The 20,417-nt window shown below is 44.5% G+C and overlaps 1 protein-coding gene across 2 annotated transcripts in view; it reads left to right on the forward strand.

Moving 5' to 3' along the window:
* The window catches only part of ADTRP (androgen dependent TFPI regulating protein), a 449,162-nt gene that overhangs the window by 245,541 nt on the left and 183,204 nt on the right, over positions 1-20,417 (forward strand). The window lies entirely within an intron of this gene.

A 20,417-nucleotide genomic window follows, 5' to 3' on the forward strand; every position in this document is an offset into this window, starting at 1 on the left:
AAATCAATTATATCTATCATACTTGTGTAGTCCTTGGTACTTAACCAGTAGCCACATGTTGCTAAATTCTCCTGCTGTCATCGGCTGGGCAAGGGGTCACCTGCAGATTCATAGCTGTCACGTGTACTGCCTGGAACACGGCATGCACATCAATTAGGCTACCACTGGCATCACAGGCACCCTGCACATTGCTAGAGTGCCAGCCGTGTCTGTTGCAGAAGATGTGTGCATTGCGGCAGGGTGGCTGGAGAGTCACATGAGTGCAGTCAATACCATCCAGCACATGTGGGGAACGGGACATGAGGTAGAAATCCCTATCTACCCTTTGCCTTCTGGCCTGTGTATGGGGCATTCGTATGTTGAGATGGACTCTCCTATTGATGCAGGCATCAGGACTGGGTTGCCTGGGAGATGGCCACAAGGTCACCGGAGACCCTCTGGAATGACCCCATAGCAAAAAAATGGAAAGCTACTAGAATCTGGACATAGGATTGGATGGCGTGGAAGTAGCAGGTCTCAGAGTCAAGATCCTGCTCCAACTCACAAACCTTCTTCAAGATGACATCATGGGGAAAATGGTATCTGGCCATGACATATTGGCTGGACATCCCAAAGAGGTTTATCCTTTGTATGAAAATCCTCTCTTCTCGCCTTCTCCTCCTTCTCAAACCATCCTGTTGCATGGCAAGGGGCAAACATGCAAACACATTCAGCAACATTTTGAAAGGTCTGAAAAGGTGTGTTTGTGGCAGCTCTGCTATTATATGTGCAGCAAGGCTGGGATTGGCTGTTGGGCTAAGGAGTTTCAGCTGGAGCTGATTGAGGGGATTGTAGGCACTCACATGGGTGTATCAGTATGAAGGATTAATTCCCCGAGTGCGGAAGTAAAGTTAATACACGTAACTTACCATTGTGAATACTGAAAAGTCATAAACTTAGACTTATGGTCTGATCTTAGACCAAAAGTCTAAATTTACCTTTGTGAACGGGCCCTGAGTTGAGCCCTCTATAATCCACAGAGAGCTGGAGTTCTGGTGCAATGCCCGGTTGGGTACCCTTGGGTACCACAACCAATGGGCTGGATGAATGGCTGCTGGAGTGCTCAGTCACCTCTAGTTCCAGCATCTTGGATGCTTCCTCCTTGATGCTGGCTCTTGCATTGTCAGATACGCTGTAGATCTTATTCTTCACAGGCCTATAATACCCATTGCATCCATGTCATGGGCACATAAATGGGTGAGCCCAGGGGTGAGAACATGGAAGAACCCTGCTTTAGCAGCTGGCTGCACTCTTTTTCCTGTTGAGGGTTCAGATATGATAGAGCTTCACATCCTTTGCTGACCCATTGTACTCTTTTGAGGAAAGGAGATCCAGGGAAGGTTCACTCTCTTCTTCCTCCCCTCCATCCGTCACCAATAGCTTAGTGCCCTCAGACTTCTCAAAGTGTGGCTTGAGGCGGTTGATATGCAGGACCCTTAAAGGATTCCTCTGGGTTTTGAGGTCCACCAGGTCAGTGACTGCTCTCTTGTGCTTCTTGATCTCACATGTCTGAGTCCACTGGCCCTGCAAATCCTGGAGCTCCACTGGCTCCATCACCCACACTTTCAGGCCAGGCAAAAACTAAACCAGAGTGGCCTTCAGGTCATATCAGAGTTTCATCACTTCCTTGCTGTCCACTAAGTACCAAGTGGCTGTCTTAAAGATCTGCTTCATCTGGGTTCTTAGGGTCAACATGCAGCTGATCACATTCTGAGATGGCTTCTTGAGTGCTTGGTTCCACTCCTCCTTCTATACAAGGCTGAGGGGTGCTGTAACAGAGTTACCAGACAGAAGCTCTAAAGGGCTGAACCCTCCCTGTAGGCAAACGATCATGACAAGAGGGCATCCTACTTTTGCCTTAATGGCTCTGACAGGCCCATAGTCATGCGATCATGCCCTTAAAGGTCTTTTTGAATCTCTTAACAACCCCATTGGTCTGGAGAGGATAGGGTGTGGAGAACCTATAGGTTACTCCATACGCATCTCACATGAATTTTAATGACATGAAATTAGAACCCTGGGCAGACACCACTTCTTTGGTGAAAACCAATCTAGTAAAGATCCCTATCTGTGCCCTGGACACTGCGGGCACAGTCACTGTCCTCTAGCCTCTGGTCACCAAGTGGCAGGGTCCATCATGAGCAGAATATACCTGTTTCCCAGGGCTGTCTTACGGTCTAGAGGCCCAACTATGTCAAGAGCCACTCTATCAAAGGGGGTACCAACCACAGGAAGGGGTAGCAGGGGAGCCTTCTCCTTTCCCCCTGTCTTCCCACTGACCTAGCAGGTAGGGCAGGAACTACAGAATGCACCTGGGGTCATTCAAGGCCAATGGAAGTGGGTGACCCACCCTTCGAAAATCTTGGTCTTCCCTAGATGATCTGCAAGGGGAACATCATGAGCCAGCCCCAGTAAGATGGCCCTGCAGCAGTGGGGGGCCACCAACACATGAGTTGCCCTAGAGTCAGGAACCTTAGGTTCACTAAACAGGAGATAATTCTTTCAGTAGATGAGATCATCTTCGCAGGTGTCTTCATTTGCCTGGGCATCTGCCTGGTGGGGAATGCTCCAGAGAGTGGGGAACTCTTTCTGTGCATGGCAGACCTCTGCCTGGGAGGGACCTCCTTCAGCTTGCTACCCAGTCAGCTCAGGTAGGTCTCCCAGGGACCAGTGCCCTGTTCTGTCGGTTCAGGTTCAGCTTCCACTCGGACCCTGAGAATCTCTGAGGCAGGTTTCCCACACTTCTTCCCCCTTCTCTTCTTGGCAGGTGCCTGGGCCATTGTTCTAGGCTCTAGGACTTTTTAACTCTCCTCATGGACTGTGTAGTTTGACACACCCACTAAGGCAATCCTATCATCTCTAAGTGTGGCCAGATCTTCACCTCCTTCTAGATGGTGTGCTCCATATCATTACCGGGATACCATCCACAAGCATGGCTGGACTCATATTCAAGAAGCCTGAGACTCCACCCCCCCATTCAAAGGGACCCAAAGGCACCTCACAGTGACCCTCATGGTTGTCAGCAGTTACCACTTAGTGGACTAGATTGGGAAGTACCTGCTCTGAGAATACCAGGTCACATCTTTTAGTAGTCATACTGGTGCCTGGGTCCCTCAGAGCCTCCACACTCTGCCCATTGATGATGACCCACTGCCTTTACCTTTTAGTGGTATTAGGCATATGAGTCGTGGGTACCATCTCTCTGTCACCCTGGGACATTAGGCTAACCTCTGCACTACCCCTAAACTAAGTAGAACAGCCTCCTCCTTGAACACTACACTTGCCATTCCCAGATTTTGGGGTACTTTTGAGAACTCATTTGTTTTATTTTTGACTCCTACTTCTTTCGTCTGGTGGGGGCACTGTCCACCCTCAGGGTTATTCCCCCAGATAACTTCTTGTGGACGATGTTGGTGAACCAGGGGTCTCCCTCCTTAGCAAGCTCTCCAGGGCTTGTGAGCTTGCTATCTATTAGGTGTTACCATAGCTCTGGGAAACAGTGACTTAATATGTTCCCTCTGGAAAACAGATTGTACATCTCCTCATAGGTGTTTACTTCACTATACTTCACCCTCCCACCCAGTGCCTTACTGAAATACTGAACAAAATCCTCCCAATACTGGTGGAGCTTCTTCTGGCTCTCCCTGAACTTCAGCCTATACTTTTCAGGGGTGAGTCCATATTTCCTGATAAAGACTGCCTTCATCAATGGGTAGTTCATCCTGCCACCCTTTCTCCGGGCCAACAAATAAGTCCTTCCCTCTCTGGATATGTGCCTCCGAAGACTGGCTCCCTCATCTCCCTCTGGGACACTGTCCATTTTAAGACTAACTCATGAGCCTCAAACCACTTATCAAGGTCATTCCCCACTACAATGCTAGGCACCAGGGCTTTTCATATGTGGACCTTTCATTCATGATGGGGCATTGGGGGTCACTGGCATGTGTTGTTAATTGAGGTACAACTTCTTCAGACTCACTTCCTGAGTCAGAAAAAAAATTCTCCTTCAAGGCCCTCTCAGCCTTGGCCTTTCTCCTTGGCTATGGCCTTCTCTGCCTCAGCCTTTTTCTCCTAAAGGGCTAACTTTCTCTCCTTGGGCCAGGTACTAGGCTGTATGCAAGTACAAGTCATCGACAACAGGGAGACGCTTGACAAGGTTTCAGCGAAGTCATCAACAAGGCCGGGAAAAGCTTTGAGTGGGAGAAGCTGTATTTACAGGCTGAAGAGTTCGTCTTTGTCACTGAGGTGCACATGTCCTGCGTTTTAAGTACCATGCACCCTGCCCTAGGAGCTGTTGGGGCCTACCTTAGGGGTGACTTATAAGTTTTAAGGAGGAAGGTTTAGGCCTGCAAAAGGTATATTTTAGCACTAACTGGTGCCCAAGAGGTGCCCCAGACCCAGGATGCACTACCAACTGGCATACGCCAATGAAATCAACAATGTAAGTCCAATTTCATCAATGTTAGTCCAGTTTTAATCATTTTTCCTTCATTTGAGCTTTCTTCAATACTTGTAGTGATTCCAATAATCAAGTTTATATAAGAAGCTACTCCAGGCTTATTGCTGCAGTATATAGCAGTTCACAGTTCACTAAGCAGGACCATGATGGCATCAATCCGATGCATTTCGGCACTGCCTTTATCCCTTCGTCAAACGGGTTACCAACAACTTGAAGATGGTGGTAACTGCGAATGTTTTGCAACCGTATTCATGGTTGCAAATCATTCCTACATGCCAGTGCGATTTGGTATTAGGAAGGGACTCCCTGACATGCTGCTTCCTAATACCAAATTGCAAAACTAAAATGCAATTCGGTAAACAAGTTGTGGAGTTGCATTTTGCTTTGGTACATAGAAAAGGGCATTTTTCCGGTCGCAAACTGTCCCATGGGCCGTTTGCAAACACAAAAATGCTTTGTACATCTGGCCCTCAGAGAGCATGCTCACCTTCAGCTAAACAGAAGTGCATAGCAGCATTCCAGAAAATCCTTAAAACTGCCTAACCTGTGAAGCTTATGTTAATTAATTGTGCCTAGGTTCTTAGTCATGCCATGATTTAGAATAGACCGCATGCATGTCAATTGTACATGCAAAAGCATGCACAGTAACAAAAACCAAAGTGAAAAAGAAACTCTAAATAAAGGGGCTTCAACCTTTTGTGTAATAAGAGCTACTTATTTTAATCAAAAACCATCAGGAGCTACTAATATTATTAGTGTTGTAATAGTGACCACATCAGACAAGATTACATTAGTAACCACTATGTCTAGGGTTATCAGCAGTGATCACCTCAGTGCATCAGGAGGTTTGCCAACAATAATTTTAAAAAGGCTTTGTTGATTTGGAATGCCTACATGTAGGTAATACATGCCAGCTATATCTGCAGGGACCGTGGCATAAATGTAATCATATTGGTAATACGTTTCTGCACATGATTTATCATTCACAAAATCACGTTTTAATATATATTGGTAAATTCATTTATTTTTCTCTAAACATCAGCTTATAAATTATGAGAATACTCACATATTTGTCTTGGAACACACAATTTTGTCATACATAAGTTAATCAACCAAACAAAAAGTTCCAGTTAAAAGACTGAGATGCACAGAGGAGAGCTACTGACAGGTAGCTGGAGAGCTACCAGTAGCTCACCAGCTACTCGTTGGAGAAACCTGCACTAAATAATAAAGGGGTACGTAAACTCACTGCGTGTGCATCATGTAATAAAAGACTGCTGTTGTTGACAGAACAATACAGAAACTCCATGAGTGAAACTCAAGATCAAGCAAAAGTGCATAAAATAATTAATATGATGATTTAACAACTATTCTAGTTGCAGAAGACGTTGAGAGAATAACTGTAAAAATGCTCAGTTTACCTGAACCAAATGGACTGGCCACTTACGAACAGCCCATCTGCAAGTTTTTCTCAAACAAAGACGTGTGCCGAGCACTTCTTAAATTGCGCCTTTGGGTTAATATGTGTCATATAACCCTGAACAAGCCCAAAGAAATTGAAAATAGAAACAAACAAAGTACACTCAACGTGCCATGCATGCTGCATCTCAGAAATAAAATTGGAGATGAAAATAAAAAATAACCTCCGGAAGTGACCATAATAAATGTTTTACAAAATTACACAGCCACTGTCAGAGATGCCGTAATCACCAAAACTGATAAACAAAAATAGAAATAAACAAAATACTCTAATCGTACCAAGCACGCCTTATTTCAAGATAAATAACATGAAAAATAAATAAAATACAAAATTAAAACCCAAGTGCCAATGAAGAATAGTTTGCTGGAATTCTACAACCAATTGTCTAAACCAACATAACAATCTTTGACATGACACAAATTATACATCAGAAATACTGCCTGCTACAACACAATATTAAACATTTGTACTGCAATACAGATACTAACATTTACTTAAACATTAACATATTTGCCATATAAATGAAGTTGTTTTAACGCTAGTTGCTCATGGTTTGCATAATAATAAAACAATGATTGCTGATATGCTTAGTGACCCACAGCCTTTAAAAAGAGTGATCTTAAAATGCTGATGTTATCATTGATACTGCACTATCTGTTACCTTTCAATGAAATATGCAAATCCATCAGATATGATTCTAGGGTGCAAAACTATCCTGCGGGGCAAAGCACACACCAGGGTTGCACACCAAAACCTTGTTTTTGAACATTTGTAAAAGTTGTGTGTTAAAAGGGTGCATTGTATTGGTTATACAACAATGTGTTTATTTTGGAAGATCAAAATGGAACTTTAAAACTGCACTACAGGCTACAGTTTCAGGCCTGAGGCAAATTTAATTTTAAAGTTCTACATTAGTGGATGTCACAATTAGTGCTACAGACCCAATAGTAGATTTTAATTTACTGTGCCTGGTTACATGTAGTACATTCTACCAGGGACATACAAGTATATTAAATGTGTCAATAAGTTGTAGGCCAATTTTACCACGTTTTGAGGGGAGGGGCACAAGCACTTTCGCACTGGTTAAAAGTGGTAAACTCAACAAACCGAATCAGCAAAGTAGAAGATGTGAAGTAAAAAAAAGGGGGGGGAAAGGGTTGGGGGGAAGTAAACATTGCATTTATTAAATTTTAAAAAACACTTACCTTCTCCGCCACCGCGCCACTCCTCTGCTCTGCGGCCAATCCTGACTGGGAGCCTGTGCATGCTCTCTCCAGCCCCACAATGTGTTGCTGGGCTGGGGAGAGCCTACTGCGCATGTGTGTTTGACCGGCCCGAGACGGCCAGCCAAACACACATGCGCTCTGAGGGGGGTAAGGGGTGTGCTGTGCACTCCCCCTCGCTTCTCGTCACTCCCGTGGCCCCACACCTTTAAAATAAAGGTTTTGCAGCTGCCGCTGCTGGCGGAGGGGGTGACGCTCTTCGCCTTAATGGAGGAGCCGCCCCTGCCTGCCATTGCCCTCATTAATACTGCTATAGGACACACCTATTTTAGGCAGCTCTGAAATTAAATAGACTATCTGTACTTCAAATATGACCACCAAGTCATAATCCTGTTTTTCACAGCTATGCAACTAGAGACATTCCAGAATTATTTATATATTTTCTTTGTGTCTGGTGCCCACTATTTTGTCAAAAGTGTTCTCATGAATATCATATACTCATTGAAACTCCCATGTTCTCCTGAAATCATCTAAGCCATTGGTTCTTAACTTGTGCTCCGGTGATCCTGGGGATCCGAGAAGCCTTCTCAGAGGCCCTGAGACTGATTAGAAATTTAAATAGAATAACCAGAATAATAAAGTGTATATAAATAAAGAAAAAAAATGTAAACTTGGACATTTTAAAACGTTCTGTAAATGTGAAGGAACTTGATATTAGAGGCTAAAATGAAGTTAGTATCCATAAATCGATTTGAGCAGTGCACATGCATCAAACAGAATTTGGTGTAGACAATGTGTGGCCTCAATTTAATTTTGAAATGATCCAACCCTCAAATTGGAATTACTATTTAGTTTTTTATATGTATTTGTGAAGTAAATAAAAATACTGTGTGTGTCTTTGTATGATGAATACTTGTTTCTGATTTTTTTCGTTTATTGGTTTGCACTTTAAATCATTGAAAATGCTTAGGCCGGGTCCCCAGCTTCCAATAATGATTAGTGGAGGGCAGAGGGTCCCCGTATTCCAGTAATGATTACGTGGGGGCCCACAGAAGTCAAAAGGTTAAGAATCATGCTCCAAGTGATAGAAATAGGATGAACGGAAATCATAATGTCCAGAGACTAGATGATGACAACAGTCCTGTCAATCTTGCTAACTCTTGACCAAGAACAGTTTCTTCGATATTATTCTCAACACTCTTTTTGACTGCCTTCTCTTCTTGTGGTAAAGGTTGGGCCATTGCGTCCTCCGACTTTACCAGAAATTCTAAAATATCTCTAAAAATGGCTCATCCTTTACAATATAACTCAATTTTCTTGATGGATTGAAAGTCAATATGAGGTACTCTTGTAACTGCCGTTAGTCTAGGACATTTGGAAGATGTCAATTTATAAAATTAAATTATGAATGCGTCTCCTCGTGCCCTCAAAAAAGCTAAACATGATTTAAAAGCTTGGTAAAACAAAAAGGTGCGAAGACAGCCTAGCTAAGTGGCATGTGAACTGTTAAATCCTGTTTTCAGGGCAAAAATAAATAAACTTCCTGTCTTCGTGATCCATTTCGACTGCTAAATAAATTCCAGTCACACACTCCAATCCTGGTGTCATCTGAGAATATTTCTGCATAAATGAATCCCCTCATTTTTAAACGATGGAATATCACCCACTTGTTCAGATATTTTAAACAGTTTTTATTTGTTATCAAAATTAAATAAAAGTACTCACCGGATGTTTCACTGTAGCAGTACACTGTGCAGGGGCGGAGACCCCTGACTGGGTTTAGGGGAGGGGGGGCCCCGGGGGAGAAGGGGCCCAGGTACTTTGGGGAGGTGGGGGGGGGGGGGCAGGTTCTTTTCAGGGGGGGCTGAAGTTTCCTTACGCCACTGATGCAAAGCAGCAATATAAGGCCTGTACTTGCAGCACCTACCTAAATTTTGATTATTTGGCCATGTTTTCCATGAGATAGATTAAGCAGTTTAGACACTCAATACTCCATGGCACCTACGTGGTCGAGGACTGAACATTGGGATTGTCTCAGCCAAAATGTGATAGGATCTCTGCAGATGAATGGAGGAGGGCTGTACATTTTAATGTTTCTTAAAAATAATTGTGTAAAGCAGACGTATAACTTAATTATTGACATTATTTCTATGGGGTAGGTGGAGGGAAGAGAAGCTTGGGGCTGCCCATTCTGCCGCTGCTGCATGGTTTTAAAATGAGAACAACTTGTGGCGTCAATACGCCCTCACAAATAACAGTTCTGTACGGGTTATGGAGTTCTCTAAGCAGGCGCAGGCCATCTACTTATACAGCTCTTTCTCTCAATAGGAGGGGAGGGGAAGATGTATAAAAATATGTAAGCTGTCTTACTTGTCAGCTCCTAGGTCCTTAACCTCTTTCAAGTAACAACAAAGTTCCCTATAATTTTCATCAAATTGAAAACCAGCCATTTACATGGCAAGCAGGCTCTCCTGCACGCACACCATATGATAAATAACTTGTCCCAGTGACATGTACTGAATGCAGTGATATGTAGGCGACACAATGACTAACGGGGAAAGCGTGATAAAGATTTGAACAATAGTGGTCACGATTTACCCATTGTATTGCAAGATCACGTCCACCTTCAGCAGCTAGTGCTCCTTGCGCAAAAAATGCAAAACCATGGTAACTACATTCCAGCTGATGTTTGTGACATTCCACTGGATGCTGAATGAAAGTGTTTTCTGGTAACAATTGTGGTGATGCACTACTTTTAGGTTTGGTTTGGAAACAACTTTATCTCTATTGGGCCTCATGTAACAAAAAAATCATAACACACACACACGCACACACATATATAAACATGCATATATATATACATATATATTTACTTATATATATATATATATATATATATATATATATATAGAGAGAGAGAGAGAGAGAGAGAGAGGGGAGGGTGGGAGGGAGTCCATTTCTTTGTTCAACTGGCAACCATATCATGCTTCTGTACAGCAGAACATACAGCATGGGGCTTTAGGTCAGCCCTCTTCAGCTATTAGTTCTCTTGCACTGTGTGAGTGTCCGCCTTTTCCGAAGTCACATGGGCACATCCTCTGGAAAGAGAAGTGCACTTCAGTGCCAATGCTTGTGGACCGATGCTGTCCATGTTGACAGTTTTTTATTTCTCTAGTGTTTGAACCATGTCTTCTAGTTACAGAGATTCAAAGGCAAACTTAACATTCCTTGCACAAATAGGAATTATATTTTCCTGTAAAGATAACTGAAATTGAAAAGGGTTTCTACACCTTTTTTGAGTATATGTGCCTGCTTGGAAGAGCTCAGACTCTTCTATTATTAATCTTATATTTGATGGCTATCTTTTAATTTAAAACTTTTATTGCAAGCTTATAACAGCCTGAGTGAGGCTGCAGCATATTTTCTTTTTTGTCTTGCTTTTATTGTTGTGGTGTATGCTTGCAATTAATAAAAACAAAAAATAACCATTGCACCAGCTTGCCAAGGTCAAATCAATAGGCTTTCTTAACGCTAGTTTAAAATGTGGCTTCGTTTTTTATGTCATGGTTCCCAGACTGTATACATGGCTGCGGTTCTCACAGCTCTCATGAATGTCGACTTACCAAAATACACGGAGTAGCGGAAGTGCCTTCACACATTATTTGACCACTGATGACAACACATGGTTAACCAGTTTTCGAACCCTTAAACCCACAAAATTCTCCAGGATCCTGCTGAGGGGCTAAATAATGGAATGGCAAGGGATAGCAAATAACAAAAACAGTTTTCCTAAAGCCTTCTCAACTATGTTTTCAGGAGACTTTTTTCATGCTCCCTGGAGTTAGGCGTAGAAAGGGCAGTGCCTGAGGTACCAAAGGACAAGCCACGGGTAGTAGGCGCTACAGCTGAATTCTCTTACTTGACGTCTATGACTTCTGCTCAAAAGGGATATTGTATCTAGAGAAGCTGTGCCGAATTTTAATATTTATGCTCATTCACTCCAATCCACAACACAGAAAGAATGCCTTCAAGATACGGAGCACACCCGCAATACATTCCCACTCAAGGAAATTGAATTTGATACCTCTTTCAGTCTCACAGGAGGTGAACCTGGAGAGATTCCGTCCTTCCGACATTTGTGTATATTGACAAATGCTAAGTATGATTGAAAGTTGCTCCTCTTTTAACTGTTCAGGCCTCCAGTGCAAATCTGGTATTGTGGAATTCTCGTGCGAAATTCAGCTCTGCCCAATCATGACTGGTCTCGTGCTCCAGCACCAGGATTTTGTGGGTGTGGAAACACTGGTCCTGAATTTAGCATCAGGAAAATGTGGCTGGTAAACTCCCTTTGGGAATGGGCTACATTGCAGTCGGACCCATTCAGCAACCCTGAGCTGTCCCTCAGCTGTACCATAAGGGAGCACGCAATTCTTCATCTGCTAGCCAACATCATCCTTGACCCTGCCCCACCCTGCACAGGAGCCACCTCACACATTTACCACCTGCTGAAAGCATATGGTAAACATATTCTTTAAATCCAATGACTAGGGAAATACAATTTAGGAAAGCAATGTTATTCCACATTCAGTGGGGTTTAACTCATAATTGCAAGATACTGCTGAGGTGTTCCCGCAGGCAACTAGTTTTTACACCTTCTGAGTTATCACCCTGCTAGTACAATGCAACTCGTAATCAGGGTCTGTGTTGTGTAAACCTGTTCCCCAGGAGTGTTCAAAGAAAGGTGCTATTTTGTGTGTGGTTTTTACGTTTATGGTGAATCCTGAAGTACTAATCTCCTTCTCAGCATTCATCCTGTCTCTCCATTTTTGCTAAGAGTTCCCTGTCATCACAGCGTCTGTCCTTGCATGTTTTTCCAATACTCAAAGTTCTCTTTTCATTTCTCTGAAAGGAAGTGAGCCACTAGCATTGTTACGAAGTGTAGCAGTCATAGATTGGAATGAGTCTCCTAGCAGTAGCCATGTTAGACACAGATGCAGGTGCACTGAGAACCACAGATCCCGGAGGAGGTGCAGGCAGTGTCAGAGGGCACTGTCAAACCAGGGTGGGCCACTGCTAGGTCGAATGCTGGCTCCCCAACACCTGAAATGTCTGCGGGCAGGGGCGAAGCCTGAGGACGGCCATGTTAATTTGAAATTGGCGATTGCTGCCACTCGCCAGACATGGACTTGGACTAGGTGAGGATGTAGACATCAGCAGAAACAGCGAGGAGGTGAAGGCACTGAAGCAGCAGCAGAGGCAGCAGCAGAGAGGTAGTGAGTCCGAACATCTTCTCTTCCACCTTTCTACCCATGAGTCATCATGCCCGGCCATGATATCGTACTCATGTCCCCAGTTAATATTAAGGTAATAGCAATGCAAGACGTTTAAAGACTGTCACAGGGGGGTTGTGGCAGTACTCATAAGAGATCTGATGCCGATACTGTTCAAAGTGACCTAGTCAGGTAGGTGTTCTCTTGCTTCGAAAACTGAAGCCTAGCACTGCATGGAGGATATGAAATTCAAATGGATCCTAGAGAATTAGCCCTGGACAGTTTGTGAACCTGAGATCAGGCATTCAGACCAAAAGGACAAGGACTCGGTCTTAAAATAAATGAGTGGATCCAAGAGGTATCTGAGAGTATCTGAGAGTGAAGAAAGTGCCCACTACACCCTCAGAGTGCCCTCAGAGTATAACCTGGTGCAATTAGTGGTCTAAACAGTCTGTTGAGCAAAGAGCACATGGTTGGAAATGGTTGCTAGAGCCAGCGAGAGATTACAGGAGACTTCAGGACTACAGGACATGGATACAGGGATCTAGAGGCATCAGGATACTGAACACAGTGCACATGGCATAGGCTGAAGCAGCGCACAATCCTGTCAACGTATCATAGCGTTAAGCATCATGGGACCACGTGACCGTCATAACCATAGCAGCTTCAGCCACAGTGCTTCATGAGGTTGGGGAAATCAAGAAACCTGCCACAGCATAAAGGAAAACAAAAGAAATCCACTGCAAGCATTACACTACTAAATATGTGCAAAACCGGGGACTCTGATTGTCATCCAAAAATTACCACCAAATTCCAACTTTTAAAAGGTGCAGGGACTGCCATCTACTCAACAATAACACCAATTACGGGGCTACCAGCCCCCTCATTCCGACCATCATCATCCAAACGAAAGGTCAGCTCCCAAACCCGACCCCATATAAAATCTCAAAAACAACATCAATCTCTCCATCCGACAGTATAGCCAATGGTCTTCATGAAATCTTAAGTAATGGAAATTGTACCTCAAACATAAACTGCATAGATAAAATAGCAAGGAAAAGCCCTCAGCATGGGCTCAATAAAGAAAGTGACAACAAGAAGGAGAAAGAGGCCATTAAACTAGAGGAAGGACCGGAGAAACCACTCCAAATAACCCAATTAGCCCAGCAGGTCAAACTGGACACAAAATATCAACCCAAGTTACTATACTGACTATCAGTAACCCAAGGATAGCATTAAGAGTCCTACGGAATCAGTAAGTCAGCAATGAGGTGAAGTGGCAGGGACTAGCCCCGGAAAAAGCCAGCTAAACTGCCTAAAAAAACCAACCCAGCAGGCGGTGGATGAAGGCCCAATGGAGCTAAATAGTAACACCACCTTCGAGATGACCCACAGCTGCACACCTCCAGTAAGGAATGTAGGAGGCACGGAAGAAAGATTACAATTCTCAGACCTTATACAAGTAGAGTGGAATGAGGTACTACCCTCATATATTTCTGATAAAGCTCATGAGAACTCAATTGAAGGCACAGAGGAGATCTCACCATCATCAGGGAATCCACTCCATGCAAACGGACCAGTCCAACAACGGTGCACGGTCTTCTTTGTTAAAGACCATCCAAACCCAATGGTTGACGCCCTGGTCTATCACTCTTTCAAAATGGACATTCAAATTGAGGTACTCAACACTGTAGCAGCCCCTGTGGCTGGAATTGATGGCAAAATCACCGAGCTGAATAATCTAATTAAAAGAGCTGAAGATGACACATCGGAACTCACCCCAAGGTGCACTTGCTCCTCAGTACTAGAGAAATTGAGCACCCTACCTGAGTTTCTGGGAGAGATAATTGAGGTTCTCAAAGCTTCTAACAAGCATAAAGTAAAGTTGGATTCGCTTCATGGGTAGGGCGTGAAGGTCAAAGCAGTGACACCCTAACACTTGAGCATAGAATATTAACACTGGAAAGGCCTGTTCAACACTCATCAGAATATCTGGGCAGTCCGATCATGTCCCTAACAACAACGGGTAGTACGTTGACAGAAGGTGAGGTCGTGAGGTTAAGGGCCGAACCGAGGAATGGAACCACTTTAGGGGTGGCTAGTAAAAGGGACAATCCCCCAAATACTTAAAAACCTACCAAGGAAGGAGCCAATTCCACCTCAGGAGCCTCAGGAGTAGTCAGCAAAAGGGACAACAGACCCCAAAATCATTCATCCATTCCAAAGGAAACTTACTCTCCTGCTGCGGGTGGAAATAGCATGAAAATGAAGTCTAAAAGTGGTGAAAAAAGGAAACCACACAATAAAAACTTCCCTACAACAACTTGGCTACAGAACTATGCCATCTTTGACATGCCTGGTCCTAAAACGGAAGGAAATACTAGACCCCCTTCACTGGCAACTGAATTGTCCCCAAAACAAGAAAGCAATGCAAACAACAGCCCACACATTCAACTACATGCACAGAGGCTCAAAGGGCCGGTGCCAGGGGTCCCTTGCAGCCCCTGAATCCTTTTTCTGAGACACACACACACAGGGTCTCCCACCAGTTGGCCCTTTAAAAATGTTAATAGCCCTCCAGATCTCAGAGGTACCCAGACCAGGATAACAGCAGTTCCTAGATTGGGCTCTGATGATCAGTCCAACATGCCCATGGGAAATGGGCCGCCCCCCCCCCCCCCCCCGGGGGCATATTTAAAAAAAAAGGTAGGTGCCCCCTGGGGGGGGGGGGGGGGGAGGGGTGGGGGCTGGGATGGGGGGGTGGCGCAATCGCGCCCCCCCAGGGTATTTTTTTAAATGAATAAAATAAAAAGACAGGGGGTCGCCCGTGGACAGGGTGACCCCCTGTGGGGGCCATATTTTTTTTTTAGATGTTGTAGGGTTTCCCTGGGGGCCATGTTGGCCCCCAAGGAACCATACAACAACTAAAAAAATATAGAACTATATATAGATATATATAGATATATCTATGTAGATATATCTATGTACATGGATATATCTATAGATATATCTATGTAGATGCATATATATATATATATATATATATGTATATATATATATATATATATATAGATAGATCTATATATATCAATCAATCAAAGAGATTTATAAAGCGCGCTACTCACCCGTGAGGGTCTCAAGGCTCTGGGGGGGGGGTGCGGGGGGAGGGAAAGGGGCTGGGAGGTTCACTGTTCGAAAAGCCAGGTTTTGAGGCCCTTCCTGAAAAGAAGTAGGTTTTGGGTATTGCGAAGGTGGGTTGGGAGGGCGTTCCAGGTTTTGGGTGCAAGGTAGGAGAAGGATCTGCCCCCGGTGGTGGTGTGTTTGATGCGGGGGACAGAGGCGAGAGAGAGGTAAGCTGAGTGGAGGTTTCGTGTAGGGGTGTGGAAGGTGACTCTCGTTGAGGTAGGCAGGGCCTGTGTTGTGGAGTGATTTGTGTGCGAGGATGAGGATCTTGAAGGTGATCCTTTTGTCAATGGGGAGCCAGTGGAGGGATTTGAGGTGTGGAGAGATGTGTTTGTGTCTGGGGAGGTCGAGGATGAGTCGTGCTGCTGAGTTCTGGATGCGTGTAGTTTGCGCTTGAGTTTTAGAGTGGTGCCGGCGTAGAGGGCGTTTCCGTAATCAAGTCTGCTGCTGATGAGTGCGTGAGTGACAGCTTTTCTGGTCTCTGTGGGGATCCATTTGAATGTTTTTTTCAGTATACGGAGTGTGTTGAAGCATGAGGAGGTAAGAGCGTTGATTTGTTGGGTCATCGAGAGGGAGGAGTCTAGGATGATGCCGAGGTTGCGTGCGTGGTTGGCGGGGGTGGGTGCAGGGCCTAGCGTGGTGGGCCACCATGAGGGGTCCCAGGTGTTTTTGTGTGGGCCAAAAAGGATTATTTCGGTTTTGCTTGAGTTGAGTTTCAGGTGGTTGGCTGTCATATATATATCACTTTTGTCAATATGTGTGTGGTTTCCCTGGGGGGAAAAGGGTCAGACTTGTCTAGTGGCAGTTTTAGTGCCATAAAGAAGCGCAGAAGGTTTATATGCCTACTGCAAAGAGCAAATCTGTATTTTATGTAAATAGCTGAGTACATTAGTAAAGTCAGCCATTACCTGCGCTATAATACCAATGAAATGTATGTGCGGGTGGAGGGCGGCTATGGAGAGATGAAGGGCACTTTTGCTGGGTGGTAATGAGGGAATCCTAGGAGGAGGGAGTGGGAGCACCAATAATGATTGTTGGACTGGGCGCAGGAGGTGCTAAAGACTGTGATGAATGGTATGTGACAAGGTGTTTTTTGAGAGTCTTGAAAGAATGTGCTGATTGAGGGAAGAAGCGCAGGTAAGGTGGCCTCTACTGTTGCACGTATCTCACACACACCATCGATTTTGTGACTGTCTACGTAGGCTAGTGTTTTAGAGCAACAGTTTAGCCAATAGCAGAGATGGCATCTTGATGGATGACTGCTGCCTGCACTCGGGTTATAGAGGACCGCTCTGACATAGGATCAGAGACTGACACATCAGATACTGAGACAGCATCTGAGGGATAGGACAACGGCGCAGACTCTGGGAGTGATTTTTCAGTCGGAGGAGTCCCATTCGATAACTCCTCTTCCAGTACATTATGAGGGAGGTGATGAGGACAGTCCTGCTGTCCCTTCGCAAGCTGTTTGTGCAACTGGGTAATAGTGGGTTAGCCCAACCCAGAGAGCAGGTGAATGCGGCGGCAAGCAGAGAGAGAGAGAGAGTGCTCTCTTGGGAGCTCCCCAATTTAGTTCAGCCCCAAATTCCACCACCCAAATCGTATTGTGGAGACATCAAAATTATCTATGGCAAAACAAACTGGTTTTGTAAGGCAGGCACCTGTGTTTTTGGTCCTGGATTCGGCGGCCATATAGAGAAACACACTAAACCCAAACATTTCTGGAAACTAGACATTCGGGGGAGTCCACAGAGGTGTGACTTGTGGGGATTCCCCAAAGTTTTCTTACCCAGAATACCCTGCAAAGCTGAGATGTTGAATAAAAACTCTATTTTTCTCGCATTTCTGTCACACAAACTACAGGAATATGCTGGGATCCACAAAATTCCTACCACCCAGTGACTCCTCACCTGTCCTGATAAAAACACTACCCCACTTGAGTGCCTACACCTAGTGCCTGCGTCAGGAATGGATCACCCCAGGGTCAACAGCTGCCTCACGTAAGGACCAACATTGACCGTTGTGTGATCTATTCCTGTCGCGGGCACCAGGCCTACCCACACAAGTGAGGTATCATATTTATCGGGAGACTTGGGGGAACGCTGGGTGGAAGGAAATTTGTGGCTCCTCTCAGATTCCAGAACTTTCTGTCACCGAAATGTGAGGAAAACGTGTTATTTTAGCCACATTTTGAGGTTTGCAAAGGATTCTGGGTAACAGAACCTGGTCAGAGCCCCACAAGTCACCTCATCTTGGATTCCCCTGGGTTTCTAGTTTTCAAAAATGCGCTGGTTTGCTAGGTTTCCCCAGGTGCCGGCTGAGCTAGAGGCCAAAATCCACAGGTAGGCACTGTTTTCTATGAAAAAATGTGATGTGTCCACGTTGTGTTTTGGGGCATTTCCTGTCGCGGGCGCTAGGCCTACCCACACAAGTGAGGTATCATTTTTATCAGGAGACTTGGGGGAACGCTGGGTGGAAGGAAATTTGTGGCTGCTCTCTGATTCCAGAACTTTCTGTCACCGAGATGTGAGGAAAACTTGTTTTTGTAGCCACTTTTTGAGGTTTGCAAAGGATTCTGGGTAACAGAACCTGGTCAGAGCCCCACAAGTCACCCCATCTTGGATTCCCCTAGGTCTCTAGTTTTCAAAAATGCACAGGTTTGGTAGGTTTCCCTATGTGCCGGCTGAGCTAGAGGCCAAAATCTACAGGTAAGCACTTTGCAAAAAACAGCTTTGTATTCTGTCAAAAAATGTGATGTGTCCACGTTGTGTTTTGGGGCATTTCCTGTCGCGGGCGCTAGGCCTACCCACACAAGTGAGGTATCATTTTTATCAGGAGACTTGGGGGAACGCTGGGTGTAAGGAAATTTGTGGCTCCTCTCAGATTCCAGAACTTTCTGTCACCGAAATGAGAGGAAAACGTGTTTTTTTAGCCACGTTTTGAGGTTTGCAAAGGATTCTGGGTAACAGAACCTGGTCAGAGCCCCACAAGTCACCCCCTCTTGGATTCCCCTAGGTCTCTAGTTTTCAAAAATGCATAGGGTTGGTAGGTTTCCCTAGGTGCCGGCTGAGCTAGAGGCCAAAATCTACAGGTAGGCACTTTGCAAAAAACAGCTCTGTTTTCTGTCAAGAAAAATGGGATGTGTCCACGTTGTGTTTTGGGGCATTTCCTGTTGCGGGCGCTAGGCCTACCAACACAAGTGAGGTATCATTTTTATCGGGAGACTTGGGGGAACATAGAATAGCAAAACAAGTGTTATTGCCCCTTATCTTTCTCTACATTTTTTCCTTCCAAATATAAGAGAGTGTGTAAAAAAGACGTCTATTTGAGAAATGCCCTGCAATTCACATGCTAGTATGGGCACCCCGGAATTCAGAGATGTGCAAATAACTACTGCTCCTCAAAACCTTATCTTGAGCCCATTTTAGAAATGCAAAGGTTTTCTTGATACCTATTTTTCACTCTTCATATTTCAGCAAATGAATTGCTGTATACCCAGTATAGAATGAAAAACAACTTCAGGGTGCAGCTCATTTATTGGCTCTGGGTACCTAGGGTTCTTGATGAACCTACAAGCCCTTTATATCCCCGCTACCAGAAGAGTCCAGCAGACAAAACGGTATATTGCTTTTGGAAATCTGACATCGCAGGAAAAAGTTACAGAGTAAAACATATAGAAAAATGGCTGTTGTTTTCAGCTCAATTTCAATATTTTTTTATTTCAGCTGTTATTTTCTGTAGGAAAACCTTGTAGGATCTACACAAATGACCCCTTGCTGAATTCAGAATTTTGTCTAGCTTTCAGAAATGTTTAGCATTCCGGGATCCAGCATTGGTTTCACACCCATTCCTGTCACTAACTGGAAGGAGGCTGAAAGCACCAAAAATAGTAAAAATGGGGTATGTCCCAGTAAAATGCCAAATTTGTGTTGAAAAATGTGGTTTTCTGATTCAAGTCTGCCCGTTCCTGAAAGGTGGGAAGATAGTGATTTCAGCACCAGAAACCCTTTGTTGATGGCATTTTCAGGGAAAAAACCACAAGCCTTCTTCGGCAGCCCCTTTTTCCCATTTTTTGGGAAAAAAACGAATTTTTTACTGTATTTTGGCTATTTTCTTGGTCTCCTCCAGGGGAAACCACAAACTCTGGGTGCCATTAGAATCCCTAGGATGTTGGAAAAAAAGGACGCAAATTTGGCGTGGTTAGCTTATGTGGACAAAAGGTTATGAAGGCCTAAGCGCAAACTACCCCAAATAGCCAAAAAAGGGCTCAGCACTGGGGGGAAAAGGCCCAGCAGCTAAGGGGTTAATCAGAAATGGGAAGAATCACAGATGTCTTGACGCTTGATGTAGCCCACATCATTCATAGGCATCTACCCTCAACCTCTCCCAGTCCTCAAAATCTTACACAAAACACACAGGGCTCTATCAGCAATCAGGCCCACGGAGTCACAATCCATCCTTCCTTGGAAAACATAGATCAACCCAGTGAAACTTCAAGGAGGTCTATAAAGCATAACTCTGTTCCACCCTAAATATCGGTGGGCACTGAAGGTATTATAAACCGAGGCAATATAATCAGACTGTTAAGGCAGATACCTACACTAACTGGGCTTTTCTCAACTGAAATAGACTCATTCAATTCATTAGCCCAGCACCAGGGTATCTTTGTGACTCAACCAAGGTTGCCTGGAGATCTACTGACACAGCCCAGAGAGTCCTAAACAAATGCAAACAGTTTATGGACTGGGGGGGTCGCAGTGGAA

This window comes from Pleurodeles waltl, chromosome 2_1 (genome assembly GCF_031143425.1).
Source record: "Pleurodeles waltl isolate 20211129_DDA chromosome 2_1, aPleWal1.hap1.20221129, whole genome shotgun sequence".
In the NCBI taxonomy this organism is placed as follows: Eukaryota; Metazoa; Chordata; class Amphibia; order Caudata; family Salamandridae; genus Pleurodeles; species Pleurodeles waltl.